The sequence below is a fragment of the Hyla sarda genome, chromosome 9 (genome assembly GCF_029499605.1).
Source record: "Hyla sarda isolate aHylSar1 chromosome 9, aHylSar1.hap1, whole genome shotgun sequence".
NCBI lineage: Eukaryota > Metazoa > Chordata > Amphibia > Anura > Hylidae > Hyla > Hyla sarda.
The window spans coordinates 42,021,865-42,037,726 of NC_079197.1; the positions used below are offsets into that span (position 1 = coordinate 42,021,865).

Here is a 15,862-nt window from a genome sequence, read left to right on the forward strand (position 1 = left end):
AACCGCTAAAGATATTAACATGAAACTTGGGACACATGTTACTTATATGTATACAACAAACATAGGATAGGTAATTTAACCCTTACCCACCCCCATTTGCCAGGGTCGGGGTTTTTAATTAAAGTCCCATACAAGTCTATGGGAAATCTATGGTACTGCATTATTTCCAAACAGCTGGAGATATTTAGATAATGCTTGGTCACATGTTACTTATATCTCAAATAAAAATATATAATAGTTAATTTAACCCCTAACCTGCCCCCATATGTGAAGGATGGGGTTTTTGTTTCACTCCCATGCAAGTATATAGGACTTCTGGTGCCTTACTCCACAAGTTCCGCTCTGCATCTCCTGGTGAATGTGTCAGTCTGGCTGGTAAGCCACAACCCATCTCACAAAGACACAACCACCTTTTAAGCCACACCCCTTTTATTTTCAACTTACAATATCTTTACCACAATGCTGCCCCACCTGAGGATGAGATATGAGGATTAGAAATGAGGCTTAGCTATGGGGATGGGATATGAGGTCGGGATATGAGGTCGGGATATGGGGGCAGGCTATGAGGTCAGGATATGGGGACGGGATATAAGAACAAAATATGAGAACAGGATATGAGGTTGGAATATGAAGAGGGGATTTGGGGTCAGGATATGAGGAGGGGGTATGGGGTCAGGATTTTGGGATGGGATATGCGGACAAAGGCTTCCTCCTTTGTTGCTTTTCCCCCCACAAGGATAAGGTAGGAAAAAACGGGCAGCGCCGGGTTCTCAGCTAGTGTATTATAAAAAGTAGGAATATGATATTATTGCAGTCATAATTGCCCACAGATGAAAACAACATTTGAACTACACAATGCTTTGTTAAAAAAAAATAAACAAAACCTTTGGCAGAAAAGTGTTTGCTCATTTTCTCTTTAAATTAATAATAAAAGCCATGAAGTAAACCATATCCCTGAATGTTGGGAGTATAAACTGAAATTTGTCTAGAAGAACAAACAAAGTCTGCATTGACAATCAAATGAAAAAGATAAATGGTATAGTGGCCACCAACTTTATAGGTGGTTGGCTACACTTTTTGCCTAGTATGGTTTTGGTATACCAAGCTGTACGAGTACAGTGTGTCCCTTACATGTATTCTCCAGATGCTCTGTTGCTGAGATATTTGCATACTGTTTGGCATATCATGCTATACACATTATTATTATTTTTTGGCTAACCACAGCTGAGAAAAATCATGCATAGGTCATCACACGTTCACCTTTGAAAATTATCATTCACTCTAAATTTAAATGCACACTGTCATTAAACATGATTTTTTATATTTGATTCCTTATGCCAAATAAATAACTTTTGTAATTGGATTCCATTTAAAAAAATAAAAATGCTTTATGTTAGTTTTTCTGCTGTATACTTCTGGCCACCAGGGGTCTCCCTTCTTGGCCAGAACACATTCCCTCTGGTCAAAATCTCAGATTTTGGTCTCCTGCTTGTAATGACAGGAGACCAAACTCAGAAAGTGTTTCTCTGCACTGAGCTTGATTGACAGCTGCAAAGAGCCTTACTGACAGATGCACAGACTGAAAGCTGCAAAAAGCCTCACTGAAAGATACACAGACTGAAAGCTGCTGCAAAGAGCTTGAGGTCTTCAATTTACAGTGGGGATCAAAAGTTTGGGAACCCCAGGTAAAAATTTGTATTAATGTGCATAAAGAAGCCAAGGAAAGATGGAAAAATCTCCAAAAGTCATCAAATTACAGATTAGACATTCGTATAATATGTCAACAAAAGTTAGATTTTATTTCCATCATTTACACTTTCAAAATAACAGAAGACAAAAAATGGCGTCTGCAAAAGTTTGGGCACCCTGCAGAATTTACAGCATGCACTGCCCCCTTTGCAAAGCTGAGACCTGCCAGTGTCATGGATTGTTCTTAATCATCATCTAGGAAGACCAGGTGATGTCAATCTCAAAGGTTTTAAATGCCTGCCCTGACTCATCTGACCTTGCCCCAACAATCAGCACCATGGGTTCTTCTAAGCAGTTGTCTAGAAATGTGAAACTGAAAATAGTTGACGCTCACAAAGCTGGAGAAGGCTATAAGAAGACAGCAAAACATTTTCAGATGTCAATATCCTCTGTTTGGAATGTAATTAAGAAATGGCAGTCATCAGGAATAGTGGAAGTTAAAGCAAGATCTGGAAGACCAAGAAAAATATCAGACGGAACAGCTCGCAGGATTGTGAGAAAAACAATTCAAAACCCACATTCGACTGCACAATCCCTCCAGAAAGATCTGGCAGACACTGGAGTTGTGGTACACTATTCCAATATAAAGAGATACTTGTACAAATATGGTCTTCATGGAAGAGTCATCAGAAGAAAACCTCTTCTACGTCCTCACCACAAAAATCAGCGTTTGAACTTTGCATTTTGGAAACAAGTTCTGTGGACCGATGAGGTTAAAATTGAACTTTTTGGCCGGAATGAGCAAACGTACTTTGGAGAAGAAGGGGAACAGAATTTAATGAAAAGAACCTCTGTCCAATTGTTAAGCATGGGGTTGGATCAATCATGCTTTGGGGTTGTATTGCAGCCAGTGGCACAGGGAACATCTCCAGAGTAGAAGGAAAAATGTATTCAATAAAATTTCAGCAAATTTTGGATGCTAACTTGATGCCATCTGTGAAAAAGCTGAACTTAAAGAGAGGATGGCTTCTACAAATGGATAATGATCATAAACACACCTCGAAGTCGATGTAGGATTACATCAAGAGGCGTAAGCTGAAGGTTTTGCCATGGCCTTCACAATCTCCTGACCTCAACATAATTGAAAATCTATGGATAGACCTTAAAAGAGCAGCACGTGACAGACAGCCCAGAAATCTCAAAGAACTGGAAGACTTTTGTAAGGAAGAATGGGCAATGATACCTCAAACAAGAATTGAAAGACTCTTGGCTGGCTACAAAAAGCATTTACAAGCTGTGATACTTGCCAAAGGGGACAGTACAAGATATTAACTCTGCAGGGTGCCCAAACTTTTGCAGATGCAATTTTTTTGTTTTCTGATATTTTGAAAGTGTAAATGATGGAAATAAAATCTAACTTTTGTTGACATATTATAAGAATTTCTAATCTGTAATTTGATGCCTTTTGGAGATTTTTCCATCTTTCCTTGGCTTCTTGATGCACATTAATACAAATTTTTACCTGGGGTGCCCAAACTTTTGATCCCCACTGTATCACAGCATTGCAACGATGTGAGGGTGGAAGTGGTCCACCAGCAGGCTTCAGTGATGTCATACATGCTGGGAAACAACCACTTTCTCCTGCTGGGAGATTCCATGTGAGCAAGAAAAAGGTAAGATACAGAGCTTTTTAAAGCTCTGAATTTTTTTTGAAGGGTAGGAGGAATGTTAGGAGTAGTTAGGGAACATAGCCTGAGTTAGTTTAGAAACCCCTTAAGGACTCAGCCCATTTTCACCTTAAAGGGGTACTCTGGCGCTTAGACATCTTATCCCTTATCCAAAGGATAGGGGATAAGATGCCTGATCGCGGGGGTCCCACCGCTGGGGACCCCCGTGATCTTGCACACCGCACCCCGTCTATAATCAGTCCCCGGAGCGTGTTCGCTCCGGGTCTGATTACTGTCTATCACGGGCCGGAGCGTTGTGACGTCAAGGCTCTGCCCCTTGTGACATCACAATCCGCCCCCTTCAATGCAAGCATATGGGAGGGGGCGTGACAGCCATCATGCCCCCTCCCATAGGCTTGCATTGAGGGGCGGAGCTGTTCTGGGGCACCATGGGGTCTTCCAAAATGCAACATGCCCCCCAATAACCATGACAGCAAAATTTGCCCTTCAAATACTCGAGAGAAATTGGGTTACAATTAAAGGGGGGCTTCTTGTCCTTATACCCCTTGTAAAAATGAAAAAAAAATGGGGCTACATGAACATGTTAGTGTAAAAAAGTTGACATTTTCATTTTTCTCCTTTCTAGTTTGCTGCTGTTCCTGTGAAACACCTAAAGGGTTAAACTTTCTGAATGTCATTTTGAATACTTTGAGGGGTGCAGTTTCTATACTGTGGTCATTTATGTGGTGTTTCTCACAGAAAAGCCCCTCAAATCCACTTCAAACGTAACTGGTCCTTGAAAATTTCAGATTTTGAATTTTTCGTGAAACTTTTCAAATTGCTTCTATACTTTGAAGCCCTCTAATATCCTCAAAAAGTAAAAACATGTGAACTTTATGATGCAATCATAAAGTAGACATTGTATATGTGAATGAATGTATAATTTATACTTTTTCCTTATAAGCAGAGAGTTTCAAAGTTAGAAAAATATAAAATTTTCATAAACTTTTGGAATTTTTCACCAAGAAAGGATGCAAGTAACAACGATAATTTACCGCTATGTTACAGTAGAATATGTCACAAAATAACAATCTCGGAATCAGAATGAAAAGTAAAAGCATCCCAGAATTATTAATGCATAAAGTGACAGTGGTCAAAAAGGGCTGAGTCCTTTAAAGGGGTACTCCACTGGCTAGCATTCCAGCTGCGTTCAGAACACTTAGTTCCAAACAATGTGCTCACGCTGCGGGGGTCAGCCACGCCCCTTATGATGTCAGGCTACACCCCTCAATGCAAGTCTATAGTAGGGGGCGTGGTGGCCGTCACGCCCCTCCCATAGACTTGCATTGAGGTGCTTGGCCTGATGTCATGAGGGGGCATGGAAGACCCCCGCAGCGCGACCACAGCATTCGGAACTAAATGTTCAGAACATAGCCGGAAGGCTGTCCAGTGGAGTACCCCTTTTAAGGACTCAGCCCTTTTTAGCAAATCTGACCACTGTCACTTTATGCATTAATAATTCTGGGATGCTTTTACTTTTCATTCTGATTCCGAGATTATTTTGTGACATGTTCTACTGTAACATAGTGGTAAATTATCATTGTTACTTGCATCCTTTCTTGGTGAAAAATCCAAAAAGTTTATGAAAATTTAACATTTTACTAACTTTGAAACTCTCTGCTTATAAGGAAAAAGTACTTGCCAAATACATTATACATTCATTCACATATACAATGTCTACTTTATGATTGCATCATAAAGTTCACATGTTTATACTTTTTGAGGACATTAGAGGGCTTCAAAGTATAGCAGCAATTTGAAAAGTTTCTCGAAAAATTCAAAATCTGAATTTTTCAAGGACCAGTTACGTTTGAAGTGGATTTGAGGGGCTTTTCTGTGAGAAATACCCCATAAATGACCACAGTATAGAAACTGCACCCCTCAAAGTATTCAAAATGACATTCATAAAGTTTAACCCTTTAGGTGTTTCACAGGAACAGCAGCAAAGTAGAAAGGAGAAAAATGAAAATGTCAACTTTTTTACACTAACATGTTAATGTAGCCCCATTTATTTTTTCATTTTTACAAGGGGTATAAGGAGAAGCCCCCCTAAACTTGTAACCCAATTTCTCTCGAGTATTTGAAGGGCAAATTTTGCTGTCATTGCTGTCAAAAAAAAAACTCCACATGGCAAACTATTTGGGAAACGACACCCCTCAAGGAACGTAACAAGGGGTATAGTGAGCCTTAACACCTCACAGGTGTTTGACAGGTTTGCGTTGAAGTTGGACGTGAAAATGAAAAATGTGATTTTTAACACTAAAATGTTACTCCAAATGTTTCATTTTCACATGGGGTAATAGGGGAAAATGGACCCCAAATTTTCTCTCCAAAGTCAAAGAGCGCCAAGGAGGCGCTGGGTAATGCTCGGAGTTCTTAATTAGCAGCCACTAACAGCTCCCTAAAAACAGATCATCATATTAAAAGATGATGATCGCTGTGCTATCATTCTGCTACTAATTGCAGTTACTGCTTATAACATTACAATGAGAGCTGGTCTGAGGCTGTGATTTTAAATAATTAGTGGTGTAGATCACACCATAAGGAAAAATCACACATTTACTATTTAGATTATATGCTTTAATATTTTAATAGGACACTTAAAAGTAAAATTTTAGGAGGTACTTAGTTTAAGGGTTCACCTAAAATAGATGTGAATATATTATGACCCTGGTACCCCCTGTGGGGCATTTGTTGGGATATATTGCATAGCGACGGACCCGGATGCAAGCATTACACGTGCTTCTGCCACCAAATACCCTACAGCAGTATTTCCCAAACAGGGTGCTTCCAGATGTTGGAAAACAGTCAGTGGCTGTCTGGCAATACTGGAAGTTGTTGATTTTCAACAGCTGGAGGCTCCGTCTTGGAAACAGTGCCGCACGAGACATTTTTTTTTTTTATTGGGGGGAGGGGGATGTAGTGTTTTACTTTTTATTTTGTGTAGTGTTTTTAGGGTACATTCACACGGGCTGTGGTTTACAGTGAGTTTCCCTCTGGGAGTTTGAGCTGGAGCTGAAAATTTGCTGCATCTCAAACTTGCAGGAAACTCACTATAAACCAATGTCCATGTGAACGTACCGTGTACATTCAGATGGGGAGGGGGGTGAAACCTCCACCTGTTGCAAAACTACAACTCCCAGCATGCACTGACATACCATACATGCTGGGAGCTGTAGTTATGTAACAGCTGGAGGCACACTGGTTACCAAAAACTGAGAGTTTGTTACTTAACTCAGTGTTTTGCAACCTGTGTGCCTCCAACTGTTGCAAGACTACAACTCCCAGAATTTACGGTCTCTCAGTGCATGCTGGGAGTTGTATTTTTGCAACTGCTGGAGGCACACTGGTTGTGAAACACTAAGTTAGGTAACATACTCTGTGTTTCACAATCAGAGTGCCTTCAGCTGTCGCAAAACTGCAACTCTCAGCATGCAGTGACAGCCGAAGGGCATGCTGGGAGTTGTATTTATGCAACAGCTGGGGGCACACTACTACAACTCCCAGCATGCTCTTTAGCATTCTGTGCATGCTGGGAGTTGTAGCTATGGAACAGATGGAGGCACACTTTTTCAGCATGCACAGGCTACCAAAGGGCATGCTGGGAGTTGTAGTTGTGCCTCCAGCTTTTGCATAACTACAATTCTCAGCATGCCCTTTGGCTGTGCATGCTGGGAGTTGTTGCTAAACAACAGCAGGAGGCGAACAGGCCTCACATCCTGCTGTATCCTGTTGCCCGCACCGCCGCCGCTCCTGCCATTCCAGTCCTCCGCCGCCACTCCTGAGGGGACCCCCGCCGACCTCCGGACAGGTAAGGGACCTCCGCCTGCCCCGATCACCGCCCTGATTACCGCCCAGCAGAGTAGTGATTGGTTGGTTGTTCCGACTGATCAATCATGTGATCGTGAGGTGGCACCCGTGCCACCTCACTCATGCTGGATAAGGGTGATTGGGGCTTTCTCGGACAGACCCAATCGCTCTTTTTTCCAGGTCACCGGAGACCCGATTGACCCGGAATCGCTGGACTGAATTGCCCTCAGGACCCCCCCAGGGCTTTGCACAGGATGCCTGCTGAATGATTTTGTTAAAAAATAATTAAAAATTTGTTCTAAAATATATACATTTAAATTAAAAAAAATCCATCACTACTGCATCCTTTTTTTTTTTTTTTTTTTTTGGTACCCAACAAATTTTGGGTACCAAAAAAACTGCCAAGGTGAAATTCCCACACAAATGAAAAAACACCAGAAAAAACGACAGAAAAAACGCCAGACTCAGGAAATTGCACTGGCATTTTTTCATGCGTTTTTTCATGCATTTTTTTCAACCCAAAAAACGCAGGACAAAAAACCTAGTAGAAACTTAGCCTTACAGGGGCGGATGGATGCTTCGGGGAGACCTCGGGCGGCGGTCCGTATCACACTGAACTGCGCTTCACCAGGCCCTACATAAGCACGTCTGGAGGTAGTATTTTAAACAGCAATGTGGGAAAATTGGAAAACATGCAACACATATGAACTAGGATCGGGATTCAGCATAACATGGAACAAAATGCAGGTGATTTAAAAACAATGCAACAACAATGTGAGTCAGACAGGCATAAGACAGATATTTTTAAAGAAATGTTCCCATTTCATTATATTTATTCAGGCCTAATGGGCCCGTTTCATTAGTAAGAAGAATCCATCTGGATTCTTTTACTAACAACTGCTGATGCCTGTCTCTGCCATCTGAAGGCTGCAAATTTGAAAGCTCTGGGGTTACCATTATGAGTGTCCCACATATGATTTATGAATCTAGTACAACCTTTTCTAGTTTAGAGAGATGGTCTATGTTCTCTTATTCTATGGAAGAGTAGTCTTTCTGTTTTTCCAATATAATATTTTCCGCATTCACAAATCAGACAGTAGACCACAAAACTTGCTCAACATGTGATCAACTGTCTTTTAAATCACCTGCGTTTTGTTCCATGTTATGTTGAATCCCGATCCCTATCCATATGCGTTGTATGTTTTCCAATTGTGCCACGTTGGTGTTTAAAACACTCCCTCCATACGTGCTTACGTAGGGCCTGATGAAGTGCAGTTTAGCGTGATACGGACCATCGCCCAAGGTCTCCCTGAAGCATCCATCTGCCCCCTGTAACCGTCTCCCTGTCTTTTAAAGAATAAATCTGCACCAGCATCTTAAGACATGGTATGTGCTCTGTCCTTTCCTTCTTTATGCTCAGGTGAATAGTATGAATAAAATGCATCCTACATGAGCACTACCGTTTTTAGATTTGCATGGGACTGTCCAGGTATAACACAGGTCACCATTGATCCGTACTGATTTAAGTCAGCTGCTTGTGGCTAGCAGTGCCAGTATGTGTTTGCTTGGATATATAGATTTAATGCCATAGCTTTCCTGAAAGAAAAAACTATTTCCATTTTTTGTGGAAAGGTGGAAATGGAGGTCAAATCAAGATGGGAATTTGTAGCTCTCCACTGGATACAAAGCAAGCATTCGGCTAATCATATAAGCTTTTCTGACACAAAGCTATATGATTACTTCTGTTGCTATAGTAGCATCTAGTATTTGGTCACTGGCATATATTTCTGTGACCCCATGTCAGTAAATGCTATTGAGTTTTCACAGATTTATTTCATAATCCTGGAACTATTTCTATTATTAATGCAGACATTTCAGTGCTGCAAAGGTATTGAGTTTTTGATTGCAATAAGATGTGTGAATAAGCTAGACAAAGAATACATAAAACACACAAAAAACATAAAATAATGCATTTTCTGGTATGAATGCCTCATATACAGTTGTTTTCATTTACAGAATCAATTTAATTTTTAGATAAGGATTAATAAAAATAACCGTAATTATATTGAAGATGGAAACTAACATGAATTGTTTTCCAGAACATCTAAAGCAGATATTGAAAACCTTTTTTTCTGTCCCGGGCCGTTTGTATAAGATATTTGTAGGATCATTTGCTGGCCATGCAATATCATCAATGTAAAAAAATTTGCCCACTATATTTGGTTAAACATTTGTTTATCTCACCCCTTATGTGTTGGCTGGATGTGCTTCCCTTTGGTGAGGTGTGTGATGTTAGCAGGTATTAATGATGTTGCTACCCGCAACTGTTTTTGTAGGTTTGCATCAATCAGTCTGGAGGTAGCTATCCTCTGCAGGTAGTTTAGACCATGTATGTAGAACCCCTGTAGGTAATCCCCCCCCCCCTCTCTCCCGGTATTTAGGACCACCTTGAAGGTAGCTTGCTTCCTGTAGGTAGGACCCCCTGGAGTTAGCTTGCTCCCCCCCTTGTATTAAAGATCCCAATGTAAGTAGCTTGCACCCTGTATGTAAGACCCCCCTGCCCCCTAAGGTAGGCTGCCCCCTGCAGGTAGCTTGCCCCCAATATGTCGGACCGCCCTGTAAGTAGCTTGCACCCTTTATGTTGGACCAACCTTTAGGTAACCCCCCCCCCCCCAATAAAAAAAAATACTCACCTTCTTTGCTCCCTGCAGTCACTGACATCTCCTGCTTCTATGGTGCAACAAAGCTTTTTCCTGCAACCATTAGAGGCCAGAATCATCTCTACCTTTAGGACTTGCATGATGTCAATCATTACATCCTGGAGGAGAAGGACAAAGAAGACTTAAATACCAACAGCATTGCAAAAAAAAAAATCAAAAAACAACAACCTGCAAATGCTTACCAGGGCTGGACCTTGGCTTGGAGAAATCTGTTGTGGAGATGCACACAAACGCAGGTTTTGTTTGTGTACCCTAATCAAACTAATTTTTTATACCATGCACCATAACTTGGGTGCAACTAAAACCAAAATTCTGATACAGCAGATCCAGAAGTAAAAAGAAGTATACGTGGAGATTAATATAGGCTCTTCATTTTCGAATGTTATAAGTTCTCCCTGTCTGATTAGAAGGGGTACATTTCACCTTTTTAAATGGGCACTGTCAGATACAAAAACGTTTTATATGTTCTACATCTTGGCAAAACATTAACCTCTCTGATATACTTCAAATTATTATTTCCTTTTTATAGAAATCATGGCTGAAGCACAGGCATGGACAAAGTCCAGTAACTGAGGGTGGGCTAGCACTCCTCTGTGCTCTCTCCTGCCTGTTAGTACTTCTCTGTGTTCTCTCCTGACTGATAGTACTTCTCTGTGCTCTCTCCTGTCTGATAGTTCTCCTCTGTGCTCTCCTGTCTGATAGCACTCCTCTGTGCTCTCTCCTGACTAATAGTACTCCTCTGTGCTCTCTCCTGTCTGATAGGACTCTTCTGTGCTCTCTCCTGTCTGAAAGCACTCCTCTGTGCTCTCTCCTGTCTGATAGGACTCTTCTGTGCTCTCTCCTGTCTGATAGCACTTCTCTGTGTTCTCTCCTGTCTTGTTAGACAGTGACCCATTTAAATCAAATATAACTTCAGCAACCAACCTTCAGGTTCTACCAAATGCTGCGTCTTGTTGCTGGTGTCTAGTCCTGAGTGCTGGTTATCATCTTATTTCGTTCCTCTGTTATCCTTTGGCTTGTCACTTTACTAATAAAGAATTCCAGCTTTGCTACTGACCATAGTTCTACTGCTGCCAATCTATTAATGTTCTGAGATTGTGACCTGGACATCCCCCTGCAGCAAACTCTACACCTTTTTGAGGGGGTTAGCAGTGAAATATAAGGTATTCCTGTGGTTCTGTGTACCAGATTAGAGAGGCTGTGGTTGTAACACTAGCAGGCGTCTCCTTCACTTACCCTGCTGCTGCATCCAGTCTCCTCGTCTTCCCTGGCAGCATGCTGCTGGCTTTTTTGTCCTCCATGCTGCACCCCACTCTCCCGACTGCCTTCTTTCTTCTCTTGATGCACCTTCCAGTTCTGGCCTACGGGAAGGTCATGTGCATCCACTTCCACTTATTGAAAGGGCCAGCGTGCATACCTCAGAATTTCTGTGCGGAATTTTGCATTGGGAATTCTGCACAGAGATTCCGCAGCAGCAGAGTCCCTTTTAATTTAATGCGATTTTGCTGAGCTTTGCACACAGCATAGTTTCCATGCCAGACATTTCTAGCATGGAAATTCTGTTTCTGCAGAAAAATTTAACACATACATTCTTTCTGCTGACTCTGCACGGAATGCACAGCCGTCTAGGAGACAGCGCTTTCCTGTGCAGTCCTAGCGTCCCCATATTATGCCGGCACCTGCAGTCTCCAGAATGTCCGCAAGGAGATTTTCTGGACATTCCAGACATTCTGGAAGTGTGAACATGTCTTAATACTTCATCCAGGCATATGAGTACCTATTTAAGGGTGTTTCGCACAACATCTTCTGCCTAAGCATTGTTGGCTCCTTGTGTTCCTAGAGAAAGTGTGCTCATCTAGATCTGACCCTTGCCTGTTTCCTGGCTTCCAGTTCCGCCTAACCCCCTCCTGTACCTGCCTTGTCTTTATTTAACCTGTACCACTTGTCTTTATTTAACTATGTATCTGTATATTTGGGGAATGTTCTCATTCTCCTGTGTATGACTGGTCCATCGGGCCAGCTGCTACCCGCACCAGGACCACACTTGTGGAGCAACCTGTATTCCTCTAGCAATAAAGGTCCAGCTTTAAGGTCATTTAGTGGGATAAAGGGTGAAGACTCCACATTCCCGAGTGTGGTCCGTAGCCCAACTGGTTTGGTAGCACAGCCAGGGGCGGACTGACCGGACGGTCCGTTCGGACATGGTCCGAGGGCCCAGCTGGGCAAAGGGCCCGCTACTGCAACTGAGGATCCAGGACACTTGTACCGGATTCCCAGGCAGACAGCGCTGCTTTCTGTTGTATGTGCAGCTCACACGCATACAGCAGAAAGTCTCCTCTCTGTGTTAGCTGCATCTGTGGCCTACACAGAGAGGAGACGTGTCCTCCGCCCCTGCTGCGCAGTGCAGACACTGATGGCATTGCTCATCGGCGTCTGCACTGTAGAGGATGGGAGACGCTGCCCCCTTCTATGCACTGGAGGAGATCGCTACGTGGTACTTAATCAGATGAGCAACATTTTTTTTCCATCCTGAAGAGGGGGGGGGGGGGGGGTTGTGGGCTGGGGCTGGAGGCAGTGGCGGAACTCTGCTGCCTATATTTATCCTCCCCCATTATCTATTTAGGTAATTGTCCCCCCTCCATGGGAGGAGCCTAACCTACGCTGCTTTAGTTAGTTATTTAGTGAATTTGCATAATTGCGCTATTTATTTGTATATCTTTACATACTGTATTTATGATTACAATATACGGATGTTGCTAACTAATGATCTTGTCCGTGGCATGCCAACTCTCAATCACTCATAATTATCATGACCTGGATCTCTTAATTATATACTCATAACTTTATATTTCGACCATGGCAAAGTTCTACATATATAAATACCAGAATAAATCACTTATCTCTAATAAATATCTTATTTTAAACTCTGCATACTTACTCAGAAGTGCCTGCGTCCCAATTGCGTGAGATAGCTATACTGCGATCCATAATGACCGGGACTTGCGCCATGTGTGAGCGGCGTTCCGGATATAAGTCTGCACGACAGAAGTCTGACCTAGAGCCCCAGTAGCCGGTAACTGGCTCCCTACCACTGTAGGTTGTGCTTCAGCTCATATCATATTGGACTTCAGAAACGTGAGTAGCCAGAGTCTGGTAGTGATTTCTCTTCCAGGTACCATCTGCTATACAATGCCCCTAATAGGTGATTTTTTTCTGTTAATTTTTTCAGGTATCTTGTGGGGATTATAATTTATCTTATTACATGCAATGCATTGTTGGACCTGACTTTATCATACTTTCAGTGTCTATCTATAAGTGAATTGCACCCTTTATTTATAATTATATCTTATGGTCTAACATACCAGACCGAATGTGAGTTTGTACCTATATAAATTGTCTCCCTTGAGGAAGCTGCTTCATGCAGCAGAAACGCGTTGGGTTATACATCTATTGGTATATTGTCTATCAGAATTTAATTCAGTTTTAATGGGTCTCTTTTTAGGTGTATTTTAACCCAATCAGTAAAAGTCATGTTTTAAGAGCACTTCCTATGGGTTTATTCCCCTTAAATTATTTATCTATAACTAATGTTGGGAAACTCTGCTGCCTATACATAATGTGGGGGAACTCTGCTGCCTATACCTTATTTGGGAGAACTCTGATATAATATACAGATCCTGTATAGTATACTGGTCTGTGTATAGTGGTTTTATTCAGTACAGTATGGTGGAACTATCCAGTTGTGTGGTGGTATATATTTCCTCCTTGTATTATTGGTCATGGAAAATGATTTTACCTAAGTTAAAGGTCAAAAATGAAAGTGTTGGCCCTTTAAAAAATGATGAGGAAGAAATTATATACGGAGATCAGGAAAAAGCAAATATATTAAACAAATTCTTCTCCACTGTATTCACTGAGGAAAATGAAATGCCAGGTGAAATACAGTGTGATAAGGTAAACTCCCCTTTACATGTCACCTGTCTAACCCAGGAAGAAGTACAGTGCCGCCTACAAAAAATCAAAATAGACAAATAACCAGATCCAGATGGCATTCACCCCCGTGTTCTAAAGGAATTAAGTAATGTAATAGACAGACCCCTATTTTTAATATTCAGGGACTCTATAGTGACAGACACTTTTCCCCAGGACTGGCACATGGCAAATGTGGTGCCAATATTTAAGAAGGGGTCAAAAGGTGACCCTGGGAATTATAGACCTGTTAGTTTAACCTCGGTTATATGTAAATTGTTTGAGGGTTTCCTAAGAGATGCTATTTTGGAATAACTTGATAAAAATAAATGTATGACTCTGTATCAGCATGGATTTATGAGGGATCGATCCTGTCAAACTAACCTGATCAGCTTTTATGAGGAGGTGAGCTCCAGACTGGACCAGGGGCAATTGCTGGATGTCGTATATCTGGATTTTTCCAAAGCATTTGATACGGTTCCACATAAAAGGTTGGTGCATAAAATGAGAAGTTTTGGGCTGGGGGAGAATGTGTGTAAGTGGGTAAGTAACTGGCTCAATAATAGGAAACAGAGGGTGGTTATTAATGGTACTTATTCTGATTGGGTGACTGTTACTATTGGGGTACCACAGGGGTCCGTCTTGGGTCCTGTCCTATTTAATATATTCATAAATGACCTTGCAGAGGGGTTGAATAGTAAAGTATCAATCTTTGCAGATGACACTAAACTGGATCTGGATAGGTTGGAGGTTTGGGCTGAGAAGTGGCAGATGAGGTTCAACACTGATAAATGTAAGGTAATGCACATGGGGAAGAAAAATCTGGGCTGGGATTATGTATTAAATGGGAGAACACTTGGGACGACTGACATGGAAAAGGACTTAGGAGTCTTAGTTAACAGTAAATTTAGCTGTAGTGACCAGTGTCTGGCAGCTGCTGCCAAGGCTAATAAAATCATGGGGTGCATCAATAGGGGCATAGATGCCCACGACAAGGAAAAAGCCACCACCCTGGTCCTACACAGCAAAACCATTCTTCAATCTATGTAGTAACTTTTTCTTATTTTTGTATGTTTCCTAAGAGGGCTCTTGCAGATTTAAATAAAAAATAAAATAAAATAATAATAATAATTACAGCCTGCATGGGGTGTGAAATAACAAATATAGAGTATACTCACCTTGCCGAGTCCAGTGCCTGTTCTTCGGTCTGCCCACTGCCTCTGTTTAATAATAACACAATCTAAGTGCCTGGAACATTATTAAGAGAACCGTAAGTGGTAGTAAAAGAGGAAGTGGGGTGCAACGATGCTGGACTTGACCAGGTTAGTAAAAATCTATTTTCTTATTTTACACCTAGCAGGCTGCAGTTAATTTCTTTATTTAAAGGGATACTCCGTCCCTAGATATTTTATCCGCTATCTAAAGTATAGGGGATAAGATGTCTGCTCTTGGAGGATGTGGCTGCTGGGACCCTCCACGATCTCCAGGCCAGAACCCTGGTGTTCTGAAAATTTTTGTTCAGAATGCCGTGTTCGAGCAGCAGTGGTCATCACGCCATGCCATCACGAGTAACCAGAGCCGTCATACCCCCTCCTATAGACATGAATGGAGGGGGCATGACATCAAGACCACGGCCACATGAAGATATCAAGAGCAGGAGCAAATCCCCATAGCAAACCTATTCTGCTCTTGACAGTTCCTGACATGGAGAGAGGTGTCAGCAAAGAGCACTGTGGTCAGTCTGAAAATAAATTTGAATAGAAAATAACTTCCCATGGAGCATACAGCAGCTGATAAGTACTGGAAGGGTTAAATTTTTAAATAGAAGTCATTTACACATCTGTTCAACCTTCTGGCAGTAGTTGATTTAAAAAAAAAATTTCATGGTGTGGTGTTCAGACTTACCTGTCATGCCCTTATCTTTCTTATTTTTTTACTTAACTACTG

General features: G+C 41.7%; 1 protein-coding gene across 4 annotated transcripts in view; it reads left to right on the forward strand.

The window, feature by feature from the left end:
- LOC130290244 (uncharacterized) overlaps positions 1-15,862 on the forward strand; it is a 95,696-nt gene that overhangs the window by 19,730 nt on the left and 60,104 nt on the right. The window contains exon 1 of one of the 4 annotated variants that reach the window (XM_056537589.1): positions 8,551-8,612. The exons of the other annotated variants lie outside the window; for them this stretch is intronic. The gene's annotated coding sequence lies outside the window, so the exon portion shown is untranslated. Of the gene's footprint in view, positions 1-8,550; positions 8,613-15,862 lie in introns of those variants that run through there. 4 annotated transcript variants of the gene reach the window in all.